The following is a 14,387-nucleotide window of genomic DNA, read 5'->3' as shown; positions in this document are numbered from 1 at the left end:
AGCTAAAAATTTACTTTCAGGGGGGTGAAGTTTAGGGAAGCTAACAAAAGTTTTCTAAAAGATTTTCCTTCAAAATTTGAAAAATAACAATATATTCTACCCCTTTATACGTTGTCCTTTATAGTTCTCTAAATAAAATCTGGCGATTACATGAGCAATGCAGTGACTACATAATCTATCTTGTTATTCCAAAAATGTGATTGGAGACCTGTAGATGAGACCGAACATTATTTTGTATATTTCAATTTTCACTACATTTTGTAGCTTCCTTATCCCCCATAAATTCCAAAGGTGTATTCCAAGGCATCAAAATTTCCAAAACTATTGTATTTATTATCACAATTAAACAGAACCCAGGACTGAATGAATATAAGAGAAACAAAGGCTTTGATAAATTGTCATCAGTTGGTCATAGCCTTGACCCTGCCCAAAGGGTGGGTGTGAGCTTTAGAAAATGCAGGATTTCTTTCCTGCCAGCAAGGTCCTACATGCTTTGAGTTGTTCTGATGACTGGAAGAAAAGAAGGAATGGTACTTTGAAACTGGCTGGTTGTTTAGGTGACATAGAATGGATGACACGGCAGGAAGACCAGTGTGAAACTTACTAGCTCTGAGATCCTGGACAGTTCTCCCAGACCCTCAATTTCTTCCTTTGTACAGTGGAACTAAAACTACTTCACAGGGTTACCGTGAGGGTTAGAAATAATATATATATATATGTGTATATATATATATATATATGTATACATATATACATATATATATATATTTAATGCAATATATATATTTAATGCATCGGTCCCATAGGAGGAAGTTGGTAAATGACAGCTCTCATGACAATAACGACCTTTGACACAAGAGCAAATCAATTCTGTCAGGGCCACAAGCTGCCCAGGACCTTCCCTCCGAAAGTCCTATTTACTCTAGGATGAAAGAAGGCTGTTAGTGTTTCTCAGAATATCAACAACCTCAGGGCAATGACTAATCTGGTTTATTGACTGACAATTGCTTTACCCAGCAGCCAGTTAGAGGGTGCTCAGACATATAATCCTTGTAAAGGACTTCTCAATTTCACTTAATGAGCTTTTATATTGTAAGGAAAAGGAGGTACATTCTCAAAGAACAAAGCTCTTCCTAACCAAGTTGGTCTGGCAGCTCTGGAGGGAGTATGGCACCAAGGGAAGAAGCCAGAGTTTCTGGGCACTGCTTTGAGGAGTCATGACATTAGGGTGGTAGTTGTAGTTCCTACACTAAGAATGGTACCTTGCCTTTGTACGCTGCTCCCATCTTAGAGAGACCCTTAGGCATGTGTGGCCTGCCTGCATCATCCTCTGTGAATTATCATGCCGAATAGTCCCAGCCCTGTTTTATAATAATAAGTCAAACAGACGGTTAAAAGATTTTCCCAAGATCTCACAGATGAACAGAAGCAGGGTGAGAATTGAAACTCAGATATTTTATCTTTCTTGCTCAGGATTCTGTTCACAAGGCCCTGCTTTTCTCCTACTTAGCGGTATGGCACAATTCCATGACTCAACACCCAGGTCTGGAGATGGATTCAGTCTCTCTACAAACCTGTGAGCAAATCACTTATGCTCTCTGAAACCCAGTTTCTTCTTTAAATAGGGATGATAATGACAGCCCTCAAAAATTATGAAGAGTAGAAGGAATAATGCATATAGTTATTGGTATGTTATCAAGCACATAGCAAATGCTAAAAATCAATTATTAATTTTAGTACTGTTGTTGTTGTAATTTATTCTTCCAGGCTTTGATTCCCTCCATGGAACTGGGAAGGTAGCCATGGGGTAGAAGAAAGTACTAGACATGGTATCTGTCATTAGATCAGGGTCCACACCCTGGCCTGGCTGCTTATCAACCACGTGGCCATGGTATGTCATTTCACTGTTTTGACTGAGTCTCTCCATCTCTGAAAAATGAAGCTAATAATATATACTTCCTAGAGTTGCTGTGACAATGGAATGAAAAGTAAATCCCTGTAAGTACTCCACTAAGGAAAGGCAGTATGTAGGAATGTGTAGAAATCCACTTATTGGAAAGCTTTTCTACTTCTTTTGTTTTGACAATGAAGTATATTGCTAACAAACCTTCAGTCTCACAAGAGTGGCTAAAACTCGGATCCCTCTTTTGTGACTCAGGGAAGCTGTATAAAATAGAGGTAGAAGTTCAGTCACTCACTTTCCTGGTGCCATCTTGAGAATCCACAACGAGAGTGACACAAGCATACCAAGCATTGCTTTGGAACAAGGAAGTAGGTGAAAGGGAGGAAGGAATAACTAGCTGGACAAGGAAAAAAAGGTAGAATTTTCACCAGAATTGGTATACGCCAAGGTTTGCAGGTTGTCTCAGCAGTGAAAGAAAAGGGCAGCTGACACTAATGTGTGTTTGCCTAAGTTAATAGTTTGCAGGAGGACTGATGAGTGCTGCAAATGAATTTTTATGGCAAGAGATAAAGCCTGGGTTGGCTTGGAACACAGACAGGCCCTAGGGAGTGGGCTTATTCACTTGATTTAGTCTCTAACAAGATGCCTCAGGAACTTCAGCAGTTCTAAGAAGACCATCAGTTCTTAGGGAAATCACTGACTTGAGAAAACATGACCCAGTCTCTTACAAAACCAAGACCCTGAAAAATATGCAGTCAATCCTTGAGTGAGATTTCTTGTGCAAGAAAAGCCAAAACAAAAAGAAGTTGATTTCTCCATAGAGCTCATATCCAAGTAGAGGACTTCAGATCTTTTCTTTTGGTTCTCCAGCACTGTCTAGCCAATCAATTATCACTCCTACTCCACGTTGCAGCCGGAAAATGAACCAATTCTTTCAATCTAGCAGTTCTCTGCTATACAGCCTCCCGAAGACAACAAGATCTGGGTCTAGTTTTGCAAATCCCTTTGAGAAATTCATCTTTGGACCCAGGTGAGAGCTGATTTATGGAGGGAAGTCCTGTTAAGCTACCCATGCATTTGTACTTCTATCATATTACTACTGTAGAATTGCATTGCCTGAAATTTTCCCTTCTCTCGGGGTACTTGGACTTATAGCTGCTTCATCAGATGTAATTTGTGCATTGTCTACTTTTGCTCTGACCTAAGAGATAGGGAAAGTTCTAGTATGATAATTCTGTGTAACATGTGCTTCTTAAATATTAGCCATGTGTGAGGAGGGGGAATCTTGGATCAAAAACAATGCATTCTAGGGTAACAAAACGAGATAAAATCTCTGCACAGAAAGTTATCCAAATGCCCCACAGCCCCTCTCTTGAAGGAATTTTCTTTATAATTAAAACCAACTAAAATGTTCACATATAAAATAAAGGACTCTATGCAAAGGCTACAACCAATAGCATCAGAAATAGGACGATGGAAGAGCCTAGGCCCCAGTTTTTCCATCTGCAATAAAATCATAGAAATAAATACCTCTCCATGTTCTACCTTGTAAAGATGGTCAGGAGATTTATGAAATGCTGTTAAAGGTGTTTCAAACACACACACATACACACACACACAGATATAAATCTATATATCTATATATCCAATATATATTAAAATTTTAGAGGTATAAAAATGAACATGAATATGACAAGTACTTCTAAAAAGTGGACTGAATACCCTTTTCCATATGGAATGAATAATAAAAAGAAATACTAAGGTCTTTGTGCAAGCCAATGCTTGTACCTTATTTCATGATACTTTAGAGCTGGAGGAACCTTCAGAAGACATTATAGTCCAGCCTCAGACATCATGTCTTTATTCCATCTGAGCACCCCCTTCCAAGAGTTATTCAATCTCTGCTCAAACACTTGTGGGGAAAGGGGAGTTACTTCTGTGTATAGTAGTTGCAGTATATCATGGAATTAGTTAATGGAAAGCTTTTCTTTATATTGGTAGATATGTCCTGCTGTCACAATTCCTACTGTGCTGGTTCTAGCCTTAGGAGTAACTCCTACTCCTCTCACATAATAAATCTTTGATGTCGAACTGTCAGTAAATATTGATTCTTCATTAAGTTATTGAAGAGCTATTGATACTCAAAGCACAGTAGATGATTTGTAAAACAACACTATTTGGGTCATATTGTAGGAGTATATTTAACATTTGGGCTTCCAAGGGAAACATCCTACTCCTTTGGTAAGTGCAAAGTAAGGAGACAGCCCTAAGGACTGTTCGGATGCTATTAATATCAATGCATGAAGAGAAAAACTTATACAATTCTTTGTCCTGCTTTGACTTCAGCTTACACACCAATGTCTTTTTCATTCTCTCCATGAGTATGTGAACAAAACCAAACAATCAATATTTATCAGGCACATAATATTTCTCTTAGATTTTTAGTTTTTAACTTTCAATGTCTTGGGTAGTAAAACAATTGCACCATTTGTAATATCTCAGAAGTCTCTGTTAATAGCCTTTGAAGATCCTTCTGGCACGTCTCTGCCCTTACCAGGGCGAGGCTGCCCAGTTCCAGGTATCTGGTTTCAAGTAATCAGGAAGGGGTAGAGAAAAAGATATCTGAAGACATGAGTAGGGGATGTCCTTCACTCTTTGGCCCCAAGACCTGTGTGATCATAGACATTAATCCCTGCAGTTCCCAATTTGGCCAGTTATGAAATCTATTCTGGAAGGCAGCCCTTACTTGCTGACACCAGCATCAGTAGAACACAGACAAATGCTTAAAGATCTCTAGATCAAGAGCACGTAAAGTGTTAAGACTAGAGATGCTGAAGCCTGATTGCCCGGAATCACCGGACTGGTTGTGTGACTTTGGACAAGTTACTTAATTTCTTCATGCTTCAGTTTCCTCATCTGTAATACAGAGATAATAAGAGAACTCACTGATTGCTTCTAACAGGTAATTTATATATTTCTATCACATAATTTTTAGTCCAAGCCAGTGTTGTTGGTGGTCCCTAGCATTTGGAGGGACAAGTGTAATCTAGCAAGAAAACCACGCCTATGAAGCAGGCCTGACTTCAAGTCTTCTACTAGCTGTGACTCCCCAAGTCATTGGTCAAATCATCATATCCAAAGCACTTTATAATCTAATCCCAACTTACTTTTTTTCCCACACTTGCTGTCACTTCCTACTTCTTCTTCCTGTGCTCTGCCCATCAGACTGCTTGCAATAGACCAAAGTATCAGGGACATGTGAATCACTATAAGTTTGCATGTGCTATTTCTTCTACAGAATCTCCTCCTTACTATTCCTGCTTGTTCAATAAGTGCCCCGCGCATGTCCATGACTGTTTTACAGCTCTCTCCTCCACTAGACTGTATTTCTTGAAGGTAAAGAATGATCACCTTTTCATATTGGTGCTTAGCAAAGTATCCAGCACATGGTGGGTGCAAAAGAACTCTTTGTAAATGATTGAGAAGATGACATTAATATATTTCAGGTAAGTCTCTTAAGTACAGTGATCATAATGTGGCTCTTTTGTACTTTAGAAAAATAAATGAGGGCTCTGTTTGAAAGCAAATTAATGATAAAACGTATATGAACAATGACGCTCTCACTAAAGGCATGAGTGCAATACAGCCTTAGGACTTTCCTACACTACTTTAAGAGCCTAAAAAAACATTCAAATGTTTTATGTGTCCCTGAAAATGTCAGTGGAAATTCATCTGTTAATGGAGGATCTGTCTCCTGACAATCAAATGGGGGTGTTGTATAATGACCCCATTCTTGGCCTGGTTCTTAAACATGTGATAAATCCATGATAGCTTCTCATTGTCATGGCAGATCCTGTGTCTGGGTAGATCCTGCTTCCAAAGGGCACTAGAGAGAGAAGAGGATCTGAGCCAAGCACATCTTTCATCTGGCTCTGGAAGTTGCACCAATTACCTGGCCACCTTGTGATCTCAAATGCTCTTTTGTTTGAGAATGATTCTTTCAGAAACACTGGGCTGTCCTTTTCCTAAAGAAAAGGACATCTGTGTGGGAAACTGAGTGCATCTGTGTGCTATAGAAGTTGGACTCCTGGCAAAATATGGTTAAAAAATCCAGTCCTTAAGGTACCAGCAAATGTGTGGTTATGCCAGAGGTGATAGTGTCCATAGGAGCTGGCTTGCTCAGCAGGATATTTTGCTGAGTGTGAAACTAGTAAGACCCACTGGATGGAAGAAAATAGATAAGGAACCAAGATTTCGTGAGCTCCTACCATGTCCAGGAATCATGTGTTGTGTCTGAAATTATCACAAGGAGGCAGATAACATCCTGTTCTGCCAAAACTTTGGATCCAACCCCATTCTTCCTATGGGTGGTCCTAAGTATTGTCCACTGCTCATGGAGTAGGAAGGAACAGAAAACTGCCAAATGATGGTCCAGTAGCTGTTAATACAGGTCTGAAAGGGTCTGTTTTAATCTAACACAGCTTTGCTAATAACTTGTCAAATATATGTGTAGAGACAGCAATAATATGGAGCAAGCAAAGTATTAGTGGCACCAACTTATTTCTTGAATATAATTTCTAATAACAAAGCTCCTCTTTTCATCCAGTGGACAAACATGAAAATTTTGAGTCTTTATCAAAAGATCAGAATTCCTATAGTAAATACCTTGGGCATGTGGTTGATCTTTCTCTCCTTGGACTTTATTCTTTGTTTGGTATCCATGGTGTTGTTGGTCAAGATTGAGAAAGTCAGAATGGAATTTTTTTGATGGTTATGAGGAAAACAACAGCTTTTATTTTTATTGGTGGTGACAAGAAAAATCAAGGGGAGGGACATATGTGTTTCTTACGAACATTGTTTTAAGCGGCAATGTTTTCATGATACTTTAAGGAATATGTATTTTAAAGGCTAACCATGTGAAATTTTTCTCTTAAAAGATTTGAATTTAACTTTGTCACCTTACTTCTGAATTGGAAAAGTAACTTTGGCTAAGAGTATATGAAGTATACTTACATGCAATGATTGAATGTTTAGCTATATTTTGAATCTTACAACTAAGGTAGGCCCATTTCCTAAGGGAGCAGGATTGAGATTTTCATTGTATAAAGCAGGGGATACCTCCAGGATGTCTCAAACGCTGTGCTGAAAGCTCAGTCTTATTTTCTGGGTTAATTGCTTAGTGTTATTCTTCAAAGACTCTCACTTCACCAATCTTATTACCCCCAAGGAACAATGGAATATAATATCAGACTCAAAGCTTTCCTGGTAGACAAAAAAGACAATCTTAAGAGAGAAAAAAAAATGCATTTGTATGAGAGTCAAAAAATTTTTAAACAATATGGGAGACATCACAAATTCCAAAGATTGGACATACCAGTTCCACACATAACAATGGTAGAAGTAGGAGGAAGGTCTTGAATTACCCAATGCGAGAAACCATGTCTTACAGATCTCTGTATGTCTACTTTCTAGTACAGTGCCAGATACATCATAGGACCTCAAAGATTACTTGACTTGCAGAGATAATAATGCCATATCTTTTGAAACATACGCCTAATCACCCTTTTAAGAAAGTAACAAAAATACGATTAACTAGCTTCCTGCCACCCTTTCTCCCCAGGACATTTGTTCATGTATAAAAGGATTTCCCTGGGGAGGCAGCACTTAAAAATGCTAAAGGCTGCTAGAGAGATCATCATGTATTTGAATTTATTTATGTATGTAAAATAGAGAAACATGTTAGTTGCTCTACAAACTTGGATTTGATTAAATGAGTAGTTTAGCCAAGATTCCTGGGGGAAATGTATAGAATAATACAATCTTAAAACTGGAAGAATTAAAGAAGACATTTATTAGGTTTTTGGAAAGAAGTTCCTATTTTTGACTACTTATAAAGTCATGGGGTGAAGGAGGGAGAGAAGGAAAACTCTAGACAATACCTCAAACCAAAACCTGCAGTTATCCATGGCCAGAAACTTGAAAGAAATGTCAGGATTATTATGACTCATAACACTAAATTCAGAATTATAATTATGAACCAACATATGATTTCCTGCTGGAAACAAAAACAAATTGTTGGCTTTAAAGAAGGTAGGGAGATAGTTCATTCCTTTCCTGAAAACTGTCAGCTATCCCTCTGCTGAACGAAACCATCCTCAAACCAGCAGGGCATCTTTATACTTCTATATTTGTATAAAAATCTCAACCCCCAGAAAACAATGAAGTTGGATGTTACAAGAATGAGTAGAGGCACACTGAATCCTGGAATACACATCCAACAAGAAAAGCCTACGGGGGGAGAAAGGAAGAGCCTTAGAAGACAGGCAGCCCCAAAATGATGATTTTTTTATGTTCTCTATTTTGAATGTAGGAGAACAGGCAGTGAGGGAAAGATCCTATCTCAATGCACAAAGGTACATCAGTCACATTCCTGTCAGAAGCTGATACTGAGCTAGGACACGTCATTCTGCCCTCCAGATGTGGACCAGAAAACTTATAACCTAGTACATATTGAACAGCACCAGGAACACACTGCCCATGCGATGTGTTCACAAATATTGGGTTTAAGTAGATTGATTTTCATCCCTGGATGAGTAAACATGAAAAATAAATAGCATAGACAGTTGAAAAGGTGCATAAAATGGGAACTGAAACATCATCTCAAAGACAATTTTAGAAAACTGTTTCTCACCTTCAACTGATTTAGAAACAAGACACTGTGAAAAAAAACTGGTAACCATTATGAGATAAAAGGATGGAAGGAAAAAGGTGCTAGGTGAGATCAGGAGGGAACGTAAAGAAGCCAGCAATGAAAGTATTAATAATACTATTAATGTGTCCACTGAAGATAGTAAGAGGTACAACCGATTCTATAGGAAACACTCCCTCAAGTATAGAAGCTCTACACGTATTTCCTAAAAGGATTAAACAAGAGGTGGTAGATACATAAAAGGGGGAATAGAATTACTGTGAATGTGTATTCGTGAAAAAGAGACCAGCGATCACAATGAGACAGCACTACATGCTCACTAGTATAGTTAAAATAAAAGAGTGGCAACACTGAACGTTAGGGGGTATACAGAGCAAACGAAACTCATAAATTGCTGATAGGGGTGGAAAATAGCACAATCACTTTGGAAAATTGTTGGCAGTTTCTTAACAGTTAAATGTAATCCCACCCTTTGACCTCAAAATTCCACCCTAGGTAATTATCCAAAAGAAATGAAAAATATGTTCACAACAAAACTAACAAGAATGTTAATAGCAGCATTACTTATAATAGCCACCAACTGGAAACAGCCCAGGTATCCACAAACAGGAAAATCAATTAACAAATTGTAGTGTATTCATATAATGGAATACTAATCAGCAATAAGTAAAATTATTTACTGATACAAGCAACAACATGGACAAATCTCAAAAAACATGAGAAAGAAGTCTTACACATAACATTGTGTGACTCCCTTTATATGACATTCAGGATAGGCAGAACTAATCTAAGGTTATAGAAAGCAGATCACTGGTTGCTTCTGGAATTGGGAATGCCTGGGAAGAGCATGAGGAAATTTTCTGGAATGATGGAAATGTTCTATAACTAATCAAACTATACATTTAGTTTCTGTATTTCATTGAATGTAACATATCTCTACAACAAAGGCATTCACATTTTAAAAATATATTTTAAAAGGAGAATAAAGAAAATGTAACCAAAGAAAATTCAAAATTATAAAGAAGTTTTTTAAAACATCTCAGTGCTAATATAAGATCTGACTCAGGAAACTGAAATGATTCAGCAAGTACTATGAAAAATCAGTAAAAAGAGCTCAACCCTAAATACATTAGGAGAAAATATTTGAATTACAGAGTAAAACCTATAAAAATCCAGGAAGAAAAAAGATTACTAAGAAACAAAAATATGATCTCAGATTTTTGTACCACATGACTAAATATGAAAGGCAAGAAAAACGGTGAGACAAAAATTTTATATGCAGACAAGTCATTCTTTATACTGAAAGCCAAAAGAAACTTGGTTCAAGCTAACCAAGGCATTAAAACATATATATGACTGAAAATACCAAAATGGTGTAGTAGGTAAATGCTATGCTTACCTTCTCTCACGACTACATCAAAATTACAACTAATCTACAAAACAACCATCATTGAGAGTCACCTAAAATCTTGCCAAACTGAAACTCTACAACTGAAAACGTGCAGAAAAAGCCACCTCAAGACTGGTAGGAGGGGCAGAAACGCGGAACAGGTCACTTGAGTGTGACCATTAAAGGTCAGAAGGGATATTTCGGGTGTGGGGGACCCCTATCCCCCAGAAGAATGAGAGGTGCCAGCCCCACCCCGGGCCAGGTTTCCAGTGCTGGGGAGAGAAGTCCCCATAATTTCCGGTTGTGAAAACCTGCGGAGATTGTTACTGAGTGAGACGGAGTGCGGCTGCATTCCCAGGTGCTCCGCTTAAAGGGACGACTGCACACGGACTTACCCACCAATGGAATCACTCGCTCTGAGCTCCAGCGTACGGGCATCAACTGGAAAGGTGGCAGGGACACATGGTGGGGACCTGAATTGTCTGTCTTGGGACGGGGGCTGCAGAGGCAGCTTTCTCCTAGACAGAGGAGTTGGTGAAGGCCACTTATCCTTAGTTGAGCTCTGCGCCTGTTCCCGGTGTGCGGAAGCAGGTGGCCACACATATAGGTCTCCGCTGTTTGTTCGCCACGCCCTGACAATTCAAGACACCACCCCACCCAACTTTCGGGCATACCCAAGCCGCTTCCAGTAGATTTTTTGTACAAACCGCCTGCGTTAGCTCAAGCAGCAGACTTTCCTAGGATTTCTCAAGGTTCACAGAACCCAGACAAGCAGTATCTGCCTTGAGTGTGTCCTGTACCTCTGGTTGAGTAGCCCTAAGCCAGCACTAGCAGTAGCCAGCCTTGGTTCACGGCTTGGCCTCTCAAGGCACATCCAAACATGGCATGGGCAGTCACCATCTGTGGATTTCTTTGTGGCTCCTGTTGGGTGGCCTGGGTAGGGCACAGGCTGTGGCAGAACTTGACCTATAGCGGATCCCCTCCAGGGTGGTCCTGGGGCTAGCGCCCCCAGTGGCCAACTTCAAATCGAGCTGGAACATCACCCAGCTGCCTCCAAATACCAAGGGGTGGATTGAGTGGACACTACAGTCCTGGGGAGGCAGATTCTGCTCTGTAGGGTCAGCCCCCGCACAATAACTCTTCCACTGTAGTCAAAGTCAGTCCTTACAACCAGTGAGCTCAGGGGTCAGCCCAATTATCAAATAATAATTGATATGCAATTATCAACCAAGACTCAACTACAAGAGGGGGCACACACCAACTACACGTGGCTCAGGTGATCAGAAAGACTGTGCCACTGAACCCCACAGTATGCCTACTATATAAGTCCACTCTACTAAGACCAGAAGATATAGCAACCCTACCTAATACATAGAAACAAACACAGGGAGGCAGCCAAAATGGGGAGACAAAGAAATGTGTCTCAAATAAAAGAACAGAACAAAGCTCCAGGAAAAGAACTAAACAAAATGGAGATAAGCAATCTTTCAGACGCAGAGTTCCTAATACTGGTTATAAGGAAGCTCACTGATCTTCCTTATAAAGTTGGGGAGAACTTTAACAAAGAGATAGAAAACATAAAAATGGAGATAGAAAACATGAAAAAGAACCAGTCAGAAATAAAGAATACAATAATGGAAATAAAGAATATATTACAGGTAATCAACAATATTAGATGAAGCAGAGGATAGAACCAGCGATGTAGAAAATAAGGTAGCAGAAAACAACCAACCAGAACAGCAAAAAGAAAAAAAAATGCAAAAAACTGGGGAGAGTTTAAGGAGCCTCTGGGACAACATCAAGTGTACCAACATTCACATTATAGGGGTACCCAAAGGAGAAGAGAGAGAGCAAGGAATTGAAAACCTACTTGAAGAAATAATGACAGAAAACTTTCCTAACCTGGTGAAGGAAATAGATATACAAGCCCAGGAAGCACAGAGAGTCTCAAACAAGATGAACCCAAAGAGGCCAACACCAAGACACTTCATAATTAAAAGGCCAAAGGTTAAAGACAAAGAGAGAATCTTAAAAGTAGCAAGAAAAAAGCAGTTAGTTACCTATAAGGGAGCCGCCATAAGACTGGCAGCTGATTTCTCAACAGAAACTTTGCAGGCCAGAGGGATTGGCAGGAAATATTGCAAGTGATGAACACCAAGGACCTACAATCAAGATTACTCTACCCAGCAAAGCTATCATTTATATAGAATTGAAGGACAGATGAAGAGCTGCCAAGACAAGAAAAAGCTAAAGGAGTTCATCACCAAACTAGCGTTACAAGGAATCTTAGAGGGACTTATTTAAGATGGGAGGGGATTAGGTATGGGTGAAAATGGGAAGGGATTAAGAAGCACAAATTTATTGTTACATAGTAGTCATGGGGATGTAGGGTACAGCATAAGGAATATAGTCAATAACATTGTAATAACTATGTATGGTACCAAATAGGTATTAGATCTATCAGGGTGATGGGTGGGAATACGGTAGGGGGCAGGATGAAAAAGTTGAAGGTATTAAGAAATACAAATTGGTAGTTACAAAATAGTCATTGGGATGTCAAGTATAGGAAATACAATCAATAATATGGTAAAAATTATGTATAGTGCCAGATGGTACTATATAGGTGGTACGAGTCAGGGAGATCACTTTCTAAATTATACAAATGTCTAACACTATTCTGTACACTTGAAACCAATATAAAATAATATTGGATGTCAACTCCAATTGAAAAATTTTTTAAATGTGGGAAAATATCAATAATATTGTGATGGCATGGTAGAGTGTCAGGTGAATGCTGGACTTATCATGTTGATCACATTTTTGGCATAGAATAAAATCAATAATGTGGTAATAACACTGTATAGACCTGGGAGGGTATTGTTGAATAACTAGGATGTACACCTTAAACTAATGTAATATTATAAGTTAGCTGTACTTTAATAAAAAACTTAAAAAAATACATATGACCTATTTGACCTACTTATAATTCTTAAAGATATCCCTTAGCTGCCTCAGAGATTAACTAAAATTAGAAATCAAAAATAAGATGTTTATAGTGTGAAACAACAATAGCTATGGACACAGAAACCAGATAACCATAGGACTGCCTAGGAACGTATTGTAAATATGATTACATTGCTAAGTAGATAAAATAATTCATGGAAGAGAAGTCATGTAATATAAAATATTTACTGATAGTAACCTGGATAAAACAGTTAAATTATTTTTCTAAATACTGAGAAAAGTGTTGGAAGGAAGAAAACTGGATTAAACTTTTCATCTGTAAGGGGATTATTCAAACATGCCATTTCATTCTAAATTTGATTAGAAAAGTAGATTGTTATGTCTTTGACTTTGGTAAGTATAAAATATACTTGTAGAAATAAAAAAAGATCACTATCTTCTAAATTATTAGAAATAATAATAGCAAAATCAATATGGCAAAAGATAGAGATAAGCGTGCACAAAATATTGTAAAAAGTAAGATCAAATTAATATAATTTTGACTGTCACACTGATGTAAATTTCCAAATAAGAGAAAAATACTTCTGTGGTCAAATGCATTTTAGAAATTCTGGGTTAAACTCAGTTGCACTAGTTTCATTACTACGGAACTCAGACTCTTAATATACTAACATAAATTATAAATCTCTGGGAGAGTGGATTTCATTTGTAGCATTTCCCAAGTTTATTTTATTTGCTCTTACAGAATATACTATGAAAAATGTTAGATGAAGAGGCCTTCTTCTTAAAATTTATATTAAGACAGGATGCTCATTATTACTTAATAGAGGTTATAATCAATGCTGTAATACATCAAATATAAATTAGATGCAACTATTGAAAGAAGGAAAATTATAATTTACAGACATCATGATTATGTTTACAAACTCCTAATCAACTAAAAACTCATAATTATAATGAGTTAAATAGTCAGATAGAAAGAAAATGTACACACATTATTAATTTTCCTGTCTTGTAGCAATATCAGAGAAAAGATATGGAAAAAAGGTCCATTTATAATGAAAAACTAAAACTATAAAATACATAAGAAGAGCCCTAACAAAAAATGTGTGGGACCTATATGAATAAAAGTATAATATTTTGACAAGAAATATAAAAGAAAATTAAAGTAAGTGGAAAGATGTTCAGTGCTTCTTGATGGACTTATTCAATATTTAAAAAAATGCCATTTTCCCCCCATAACTGATCTATAGTTTTAACCCATTCCTAATCAAATTATCAATGGGAGAGCATGTGTGTGTGTGTGTGTGTGTGTGTGTGTACACACATGTCTATATGAAATGAGTCACTTAACGACAGGGATATGTTCTGAGAAATGAGTCATTGATTATTTCATTATTGTGCCAACATCATAGAGAGCA

General features: G+C 37.9%; 1 protein-coding gene across 4 annotated transcripts in view; it reads right to left on the bottom strand.

Moving 5' to 3' along the window:
- Window positions 1-14,387, bottom strand: part of PRLR (prolactin receptor) — a 141,381-nt gene that overhangs the window by 102,848 nt on the left and 24,146 nt on the right. The window lies entirely within an intron of this gene.

This window comes from Rhinolophus hipposideros (genome assembly GCF_964194185.1).
Source record: "Rhinolophus hipposideros genome assembly, chromosome: 7".
Lineage (NCBI taxonomy): Eukaryota > Metazoa > Chordata > Mammalia > Chiroptera > Rhinolophidae > Rhinolophus > Rhinolophus hipposideros.
This window is presented reverse-complemented; position numbering and strand designations above follow the sequence as displayed.